This window comes from Python bivittatus, unplaced genomic scaffold, assembly GCF_059951505.1.
Source record: "Python bivittatus isolate LINGU-HERP-01145 unplaced genomic scaffold, Pbiv_v1 ctg000070_np1212, whole genome shotgun sequence".
Taxonomy (NCBI): Eukaryota; Metazoa; Chordata; class Lepidosauria; order Squamata; family Pythonidae; genus Python; species Python bivittatus.
Genome location: NW_028277034.1, coordinates 1092835 through 1103263, shown reverse-complemented (window position 1 = coordinate 1103263; position 10429 = coordinate 1092835).

The window sequence follows — 10429 nt, the reverse complement described above, 5'->3', positions numbered from 1 at the left end:
GGTGGTGCCATTTTCTTCACATTGTCAGAAAACGACAGACACGGGTTCGGTTGTCCAGTAGACAGAAGTTTTTATTAGGCACGTTTGCAAAGGTGGGTCCCTCCCGCAGCAATGGAGGAACCCCGAAACAAGGTCTGACAGGTTTTTATACCCCCTATCTGTCCTCCCCCTCCTAAGAGGGCTTGGCTCACAATCTCACCTTTTTTTTTTTACCGCCCCGGAGCGCCGCTAATTAACCGCAAAACCGCAGACATTCCACTTTCTGAATCCAATCAGCGCAATACACATTCCAATACCCACTTGACCCAACAGCCGCCCCCTGCCGTTTCTCTTCACTCTGGTGCGAACGTGCCTTCTGCCTACAGTATTTCCTCCCTCCTGCCGTCCCTCTTCACTCTGGTGCGAGTGTGCCCTCTGCCCATCCTCCCTCCTGCCGTCCCCCCCAAGGCTGCCCCATGGTGCACAGCGCTCTCCCCTAGCAAACATGGTTTGTTTGAGGCCCTCACTTCTCCCTGCCTTCTCACAATCCCCCCTTTTTCTTTTCACGCCTCTGTTGGGCCTCAAACCTGGCTAACAGGATTGCTCCCTCGTCCCGGACCCATGGCTTCACACACTGGGACAGGTAATTCCCACAAGCAGGGAGACATTGCATTAAGCAACATACTAGGACCAGTAAGGCAATGAAGCCAGTAGCTAGCACAGAAAGTTGTTTTAACCAAGCAAAGTTAGGTTAACCCTAACTAGTGAGCCACAACCAATTCCATCCCTCTGGATCCTCGGATATGCGAGAGGCTAAGGTCTTCAACTTGGCTAGTTTTGCTTCAATATAATTCTCATTGTTGGTTAGGTTAAAGCAACAAAGACCTTGAAAAGATTCACAGCCTTGTCCTGCCCTTAATAGGAGATAGTCTATAGCTATCCGATTTTGAATGACCGCCCTCCTGATCTCAGTGACTTCTTCAGTGAGAGCTGCAATGAGAGAGGATGTAAGGTTGACACTTTTAGCCAGGAGGCAGGCCACCTTCCTTAGGTCCAGGTAAGCTCTTCCACTTAGTGCAGGAACCCCTACTAAGGAGAGGGCCAGAGCCATGGCTTCTGTTTCGGACAAGAGTGTCACATCACTCTCACAATCAGATGGCAGCTCCCTTTTTCTTTTTTCTTTTGATGGGTGCGCTTGCATTGGAGGCAGGGCATATAGAGAGGTCAGGCGCCCTACGGCACAAGGGCCCCCTGAACTATAGGCTGGAACATAGGTATAAGCTTCATGTCCACATAACAAAAAGAAACCTTTAGGTAGGTATAGAGGGGTTGAAGCGTAAGAGATATTATAGACCCCTCCACAAGTGAAAGCAGGACCTTTTGAGGGCAATGGGTGGGTACGGTTCTGGGTATTGTTGAAATATACACACTGAGTTGCATTGGTTATCCCCAAGAGATTTAGAGCCATTTGCCTTTGATTAGTCCAGGGTCTTGGTATGGGAGAAGACCCAAAATGATAGAACATCCCCCCCCCACGGGGGATCATCCCCAGTGATATCAATATTCGCTATCTGAGTAACATTCTTCAGTGCTTCCAAGCTGATGGGCATTCCAAAGAAACAGGTGGAAGTGACACCATTCACAGTCAAGAGTTGCCCCACACAAAAAGTTGTGCTGTTCAAAGCTGTCTGTGCCAATTCTACAAAAAAATTGTTGTTAGAGCTGTGCTGTAGAGCATCTAAGCAGTGACATAACAGAATAACCTGGATGCAAGCCTTTATGTTGGTCATCTCCTCCCCTGCCTTAGTTCAGTTCCTTTTAAGTTTTACTTTGAGTCCGTCTCCCGGTTGGGCAGTCCACGGTCGGGGGTCGGGAGCTCGCTTAACCCGATGGTAGTGGGTCCAACCCCCCTGTCAGGTCCGAACCGCTGATTCAATTGTCAGGAGAACTTGGTATGGTCCCTCCCAAGACGGTTTCAGCTTCTCATCCTTCCACGTCTTTATCAGGACCCAATCCCCTGGCTTATGGGGGTGTTGGTCTTCCAGCAAGGGGGGCCGTTTTGCGAGGAGTCCCTGTTTTCTTAAAGATAAGAGAGATTGTGACAGTACCAGGAGATACTTTCTCAGGAAGGCATCCTTTAGCTTGGGGATAGGCTCTCCCATTGGAGCCAGGAAAGGTCTTCCCATCATCAGCTCGAATGGGGAGACCCCCACATCCTTGCGAGGGGCTGTCCGCATTTGAAGCAGGGCAACCGGAAGTGTCTTTGTCCAAGGTAGCCCTGTTTCCAATCCCAGTTTGGTGAGATGTTGCTTCAATACCCAGTTAGCCCTTTCCACTTTCCCACTGGATTCAGGATGCCAAGGGGTGTGGAGTTCCCATTGAACCCCCAGGCTTTGCATGACCTCCTGCAGCACCTTGTGGGTGAAGTGGGTCCCCCTGTCGGAATCCAGACTCTCTACTATCCCATACCGGGGAATGATCTGTTCCAGGAGAACTTTTGCTACTACCTGTGCAGTTGCCCTCCGGCTGGGCACCGCTTCCACCCAGCCAGTGAGGTGATCTTTGAGTACCAACAGGTACTTCAACCCAGCCACAGGAGGGAGTTTCGTAAAGTCCACCTGGACTTGCTGAAAGGGCCACACTGCCAAGGGCCTTCCTCCCCTCTCCCTTCTCCTCATGGCTTTGCGATTGGTTTTCTGACAAATCAGGCATTTCCAGCACACAGCCTGCGCCTCTGTCCACATCCCCAGGCTCCAGTACCACGGCTTTACAGTGTCTATCAAAGCCTGCACCCCCCCAGTGAGACCCTTCGTGCAGTTTCTCCAACATCCCCTTCATGTCAGCACGGCTCACTACTGGGGTCCCCTCAATTGTAACCCAACGACCTGCTTCCTCCCTGCAACCTTCCCTTTCCAGCAGCACCTCGTCCAACTTCCCTGGCACCCAAGCCGGAGGTTCTTCTATCTGGGGGATTGCAATCATGATGGCAATGGGGACACCCTCCGCTGCCTCCTTTGCTACTCGATCAGCAAGTCGGTTCCCTCTTGCCTCCATCGAGTCCCCCTTCTGATGTCCCATTACATGCACCACTGCAATCCTGTCGGGTTCTTGAAGAGCTTCCATCATCCCCTCTATCAGTTGCCGAGCTTTCACCTCCTTCCCAGCAGTTGTGAGTAAACCCCGTTCCAGCCAAATTTTCCCGAAAGTGTGCACTACTCCCCAGGCGTATCGCGAGTCTGTGTAGACGGTGAGGGACACTCCCTTTCCCAACTCTAGTGCCCGTTTCAAAGCGTGCACTTCACACAGCTGAGCCGACCAGTCCGCTGGTAGTGCCCCCTTCTCTATTGTCTCTCCCTCCACCATCACTATCGCATATCCTGACTTCCTTTGTCCCTGCTCTACTCGGCTAGACCCATCCACAAACCAGACCTCACCCTCCTCCAGCGGGACCTCCTGCAGGTCCTCCTGGGTCTTTGTTTGCAGCTGCAACAGGGTGGAGCACTCGTGCTCCGCCGGCTCCCATTCTTTCTGCTCCCCCGCAAGAAACTCCGCTGGGTTCAAATTCCTGTCTGTTCCTACCACCACATCAGGACTTATCCGGAGAACTGTCTCATATTTCAACATCCTCCCTTCTGTCATCCAAGCAGCCGCCTGCTGACTAAGCACACTTAAGATCTGATGGGGTGAATGGACAATCACAGGGCTCCCAAAAGTGAGTTTTTTCCCTTCTGTCACTAACACAGCAGCGGCAGCCACTGCCTGCACACAAGTCGGCCATCCCCTCACCACCGGTTCTAGGGCTTTGCTCAGGAAGGCCACTGGTTGATATTTCCCAGCCCGTCTCTGAGTCAGCACTCCAATGGCGGTTCCCCCATGGGCTGTAACGTACAGGTGAAAGGGGAGGGCCAGGTTCGGTAGAGCCAGAGCCAGAGCCAGGGCCGTCACCAGGCTCCTTCGTAATTCTCCCCACTTCTCTGTGTCCCCGTCTGTCCATTCTACCCTGTCAGATGATCCTTTCAACTTCTCATACAGAAACTGAGCCTTGCTCATGTACTCATCTATCCATAGCCGGCAATATCCTACTAGACCCAGAAACCGCCGCACCTCCGTTTTAGTATGAGGAGGCTTCAACTGCATTATCCCCTGTATCCGAGAAGGATCAATCAACTTCTCACGCTTCCGGAGTACATGTCCTAAATACTTGACCTCCCTTTCCACAAATTGGACCTTCCCTTTTGACACCTTCAATCCTTCCTCAGCCAACCAGTTCAATAAAGCCACTGAGTCTTCTCTCACCTTTACTTCCTTCTCTCCAGACACCAACAAATCATCCACATACTGCAGCACCCGAGAACCCCCAGGGGCCCGGAACCCCTGGAGTTTCTCTTCCAATGCCTGTCCAAACAAGAGGGGGCTCTCGGTGTACCCCTGGGGCAGCACCATCCATCTCAGTTGTTGCTTCCTCCCAGTCTCCGGATCTTCCCACTCAAAAGCGAACAGATCCCTACTTTCCTCTGCCAGAGGGCATGACCAAAAAGCATCCTTCAAGTCTATCACCGTGAACCGCCAATCCCCGGGAGGGATCTTCCCCATCAAAGTGTAGGGGTCAGGCACTACCGGGGTCCGGGCCAAGACCAAATCGTTGACCCTCCTCAGATCCTGCACCAGCCTGTAACTATTGTCCTTCTTCTTCACAGCTAAGATAGGGGAGTTGAAGGGGGACATAGCCGGTTCCAACAGCCCTTGCCGCCTCAGCCCATCTATGATGGGCTTCAGCCCACGCCTCCCATCCCGGGACAGCGGGTATTGGGCTTGCCGCAAACCCGTCACCCCCGGTTTCAAGGGGATGCTAATTGGGGCGATGCGAAACTGACCCGCCCCCCCTTCTCCTGCCCATACCTCAGGGTTCACAACCTCCATGTCCGCCTCCCGCAACAAACACATCCTTTCTGCCTGTTCCACATTCCACAACTCCACTCCTAGACTACCCATTAGATCCCTTCCCAGCAAGTTCACTCCCGCCTGTGGGATCAGTAACACATCTGCAGTTACCTCCTTCCCATTCCACTCCAGTCTCACTCCCTCCAGTACGTCTGCCTTGACTGGAGAGCCTCCCACCCCCATCACCGATACCGATGCGCCCCGGGATTTCGCAATCCCTGGGATCGGTTGGCACAGCGATGTTCGAGAGGCTCCGGTATCCACGAGGAACTGCCGTTCCTCGCCGGTGGGACCCACCGTGATGTTTACCAAGGGTTCCCCGTGGGTCCCGGTTGGGGAACCATGACCCCCCTAGTCGTACAGGGGGAAACTCCTCTCACCCGTGGGGCGATCCACCTGGCAGTCCCGAGCAAAGTGTCCTACCCACCTGCAGCAGAAACAACCTTGCCTATCCCCAGTCCACCTCTCCCTTCTGGGGTCGACGCCACCTCTCCGGGGCCAAGGTCCCCGGACCAGATGGGGAGAAGGTCGCGCCTCCCTCAGTCCCTCCCCCTTCGTCTCATTCTTGGCTGCCGCCTGAACGGCTGCCATCATCATTTAAGTTTTCTGCCTGGTCTTCGCCTCCTCCCTTCCCACATAGGTCTGTTGAGCAATCCTTAGGAGTTCCCCTATCCCCTGTTCGGTCCAACCCTCCTGTTTTTGTATCTTCTTCTGAATGTCTGGCCACGCTTTGGTGACGAACTGCATTTTTAACAAGGTCTCAAAGGCTGGGGTGTCCGGAGTCACGCCCGAGAATTTGGTTAGGCCAACCCGGATCCTCTCACAAAAATCTCCGGGCGATTCATCCTTCCCCTGGGTTACCTCAAAAGCCTTGGTCAAATTCTTCCCCTGGGGCACTGCTGTTCGGATGCCCTCCAAAATCATCTCTTTCATGTCTCTCATGTTCTGCCGGTGTGCGGCATTATTGGGATCCCAATTTGGGTCTGCCAGAGGGAATTTAGTATCTGCGGCCAGGGCATTTGGGACATTTGCATTCCTTCGCTCCCAAGCCCCGAGCGCAGCTCGCCGAATCTGGCCCCTCTCTTCTGGCGTATAGAGGTGGGCTAAAATGTAATTCAGTTCCCCCCAGGAGTATTCCACCGGGCCAAGAAAAAGTTCCAATTGTTCGGTGGCGTTATGGGCGTTCTCTTGCATACAAGGGAGGGTCTTTTTTAATTCCCTCAACTCACTGGGTTTGATGGGAACCGTTACGTAACTGGTGACGGCCACCCCCTGTGCGTTCGTTCCGTTCGGGACCTCCCGGACAGGGAAGGCACTGGCCGACCTTAGAATAAAGGGCAAGTTCTGAATGTCTTGGTTCAGCTGGTCCAGCTCTTTCCGCAGCCCGGGATAGGGTGGGGGTGCCGGAGGGGGAGTGGTAGGAAGAGGAGGAGGAGGAGGAGGAGGTGGCGGCCCCCATTGGGGTCCAGTCAGCCAGAGGTCCTCCTCATCCTCCTGTTCTTTTTGGACAAAAATTTTGGCTAACTTGGGTCGAGGCCCCTCCCAATGAACATGGAACCAGACTTCCACATAGGGTTCCTGTGTTAACATTTTATGTTCCACAATGTAGTTTTTTAGTTGGGTCACCCAGTAATTACTGGGAATTCCAAGAGTATCCCAATGGTAGGGGAATTCGGGGTCCACTAGTGGATATTTTGGGCATTCTTTAGTGCACAAAGTTATCATGGTCGGTTTTTCCAGACCCCTGGTGAATGGACACAACCAGGGTGTCTCCCATTGTTGCAACAATTGTCCTAATGGAGAATCCATGGGGATTCCCCCTACTGCGTTTTTCCCATTGGCCCCTGGCCTTATACTCTTACTCTGCGCCTTACCCATCCTTCCTGACTACGTTTCCCACCTTACAGAAGGTCCCGGACTCTTCTGTCCCCTTGCGGCGTCCAACGCCTCGTAACCACGCTAATCTCCCTGAGATTATGGGTAGGCTGTACTCACCAGACCTCCTGGAGGTCCCCTCATCAGCCGACTTCCTCTTTACTTCTGTCTGACTGGTGATTGGAGTCCCGTCCCGGACCCGACTCCGGGGAAAACGGGAGACACCTCAACGGGGTGTTACGGCCGATTACTCACCGGTTCCCCACAGTCTGGTCCACGTCGAGGACTCCTGCCTGGCTCGCCAATTTTGTCAGAAAACGACAGAAACGGGTTCGGTTGTCCAGTAGACAGAAGTTTTTATTAGGCACGTTTGCAAAGGTGGGTCCCTCCCGCAGCAATGGAGGAACCCTGAAACAAGGTCTGACAGGCTTTTTATACCCCCTATCTGTCCTCCCCCTCCTACGAGGGCTTGGCTCACAATCTCACCGTTTTTTACCGCCCCGGAGCACCACTAATTAACCGCAAAACCGCAGACATTCCACTTTCCGAATCCAATCAGCGCAATACACATTCCAATCCCCACTTGACCCGACAGCCGCCCCCTGCCGTTTCTCTTCACTCTGGTGCGAACGTGCCTCTTGCCTGCAGTCTTTCCTCCCTCCTGCCGTCCCTCTTCACTCTGGTGCGAGTGTGCCTTCTGCCCATCCTCCCTCCTGCCGTCCCCCCCAAGGCTGCCCCATGGTGCACAGCGCTCTCCCCTAGCAAACATGGTTCGTTTGAGGCCCTCACTTCTCCCTGCCTTCTCACAACATGAAGCAATTAGCATGCCAACAATGGAGGTATTCCTGTACCACCCATTTGTTCCTTCAACTTGCAGCTATTTAATGGTGCTGGAGAAGAGACAGTACCTTGGAATTGCAAGATTTTATTGCCTATGTGAGGACAATGAATAAAGGACATAGAAGACACTTAGTTAATGCATTCCGATTGAAGGCACTTTGCGATCTTTCCTTCACAACTACATTAATGTGCTTTCCTTCAGTTCCTGAGGTGGCACAAAAATATGCCACCGTACTTTGCACTGCCCTCACTGGCTCAGCAATGAGGCCAGAGATTGGTGTTATCCTTGCAAATGAGTTTAGAAGAGCACATGGTAGATTCCCATCTGCTGAAACGGCCACCTACTGCTCTTCTAAACAGAGGAGGCAAGTTTTGACTTCCAGGGAAGAAATGGCAAACTGAAGACAGCTCCGTGAAAAACAGAGCCGACAACCACGGCAGAATGAAGAGATAGTGAGTAACCGGCTCTTTGTAATTCCTCTCCAGACAAGGAGAGGACTTGACCCTGCCCACAAGTGCTCCAGACAGTTGCTCCTTGCAAGGAGACTGCAAGACAGTGGTCTCTGGTGGGTTTAGAGCTCTGGGTGACAAGGGAATAGCCATCTTGCTAAAACCACAGTCAGCGCCTTCAAAAGGACACTGGTTCACATGCTTCCTTTTCTAATCACTTTCAGAAATTGCTTGTTAACTGATTTTCAGCTATTAGAAATGTTTGGATCAACAAGCTTTACACCAGGTGAGTTTCCTTCAATCCTTAGCGAAGTAGTTTTAAATACAAGTTTAAGGACTTAATTTTTTTTTTCTGGAACAAACAGCAAAAGGGTGATTAAAATTTTGATTTTAGAAAGATACAAATGGACTAAGGGTCCAGATAAATTTGAAATAAGATTTTGGAATTAATTATAAAGAATCCTTCCTGTGGGAAAATTTTTTGTTTTGTTTCCCATGGGGGAAAAAACATAATAAGACAAGACTTTAAAAATTGAACACTAGAGAGAACAAGAAGGAACTAAAGGAGAAGAACACTCCAACTCGATTTTCTAATACAGAATAAAGCAAAATATTTTAACATTGGACATACTGAAGAATATTTTCGAACAAAGGACCGAGAAGTTAATTTTAAGAGCGTCTGCCTGTACAGATAGACTGTGTTTAAAAGATGGTATGGAAGAGATACAAGTTTTACCTGACATGATTGAGACTGATTTAAAAATGGCAGGCTATAAGAATGACATGGAAAAAGATGTTACACTGGATATAGAAAGGAAACTGGCTGATGTCTTAATAATTAAAAGGGATATACAAATAAGAAACCAAGAGAGTGACCTGGATAATTTTCCTATATTGGATTTACAAAAGAGGCTTGTTAAAGCTTTGAAGAATTTTGTGAGAAGGGACAAAGAAATAATTAAAAGAAATAAAGTTCTAGGACATTATTTGAAGGGACTAAAGATCAATATTGTTAGACGTAAAAGGAAGGAATATAAAGTTGGCTTATTTGATCAAGGTTAAAGTAGATATGTTGTTATCTCTGGTAACACTTAATGGAGTTTTGCTGACATCAGGACTGAACAATGAGGCTTTAAGGATTTGTTTATAGTTGAGAGATGAGATATGGGAAGAAGAGATCATTTGTTGTACTGTATTTAAGAGAAGGTGATAAATTACTAAAATTATTTATACTTCTTGTGAGAAAGGGGGAAGTCACTTCTTGATATATTTATTTCTTTTTATTTGCTATATTCTTTTTTTCTTTCTTTTCTATTTTTCTTTCTATTTTTTTCTTTTCTGCACCTTCCATTTTTTCTTTTTTTAATTTGTATTAATTTTTATTGTTGTAAATTGTAATCTTTAATAAAATTACTATGAAAAAAGAAACAGAGGAGGCAAGTTTTGACAGATCACTAACCTGCCTATCAAAATCTGGTCCACAGCTAGCATATCTGTGAGAGAGGATTGACCAGGCACCACTACAATGCAGATTAGGTGCTGTTCTAATCTGACCTGTGTAGGGAGTTCTGCCCAGTAAAGCCACCCTACCACAGGAAAAAGTGGAAGTGCTATTTTTAAACACATATGGTGCAGTCTTTGAGAAGCCCATGATATCTGTTGATGAAGATTCTCAGTCATCCAGGTGGAATTATCTGGAGGTTGAGTCATGGCAACTGGACTTCTTTTCTTTTGGTTAGATATGTTTCGCTGCTTCTCCAAGCAGCTTCTTCAGTCTAGAAAGTTGGTTGGGGGGACCCCATAAATGTCTTCCAGGGTAACTGCGTTTCTCACTAACATGATGAGCTCATTGAAGGGACAATAGGAGATGTGATTAGTAGAGTCTTTGGGATGTGGATGTTTTACTCTAAATCCCCAAGTGGGTTGTTAAGGGCTGCCTCCCTAGTGAACTTGTGGTCTTAATCTTCCTGGGGACTGATGAAAGAGCAGCATGAAAAATGGGAGACAAGTTGTGTCTGAGGCCTCCACCGCTATTGAGGGGAGGATTTTCCGGTCTGGCATGCGCGCATGCACACACACACTTCTGCTGGCCTGAAAAATGGGCAGGTGGTATGATTTGTAAACTAGTGTGTGCAAGTTAAGTGTCTGGCCTTAAGCTAAAATGGTCATGGGGTAGAGGGAGCTCATGGGGCATCCTGTAGCAACCTAAACTGGCCAACAGAAGCTGGGCAGATCCTAACCTCTCATTGCATCCCCAGCAGCATTGATGATGACAAGACTTGCATCAGAAGAAAAGGAAAAACATTACTTTAACATCTTAATACAACTTGAGGCTGCCTCTGTG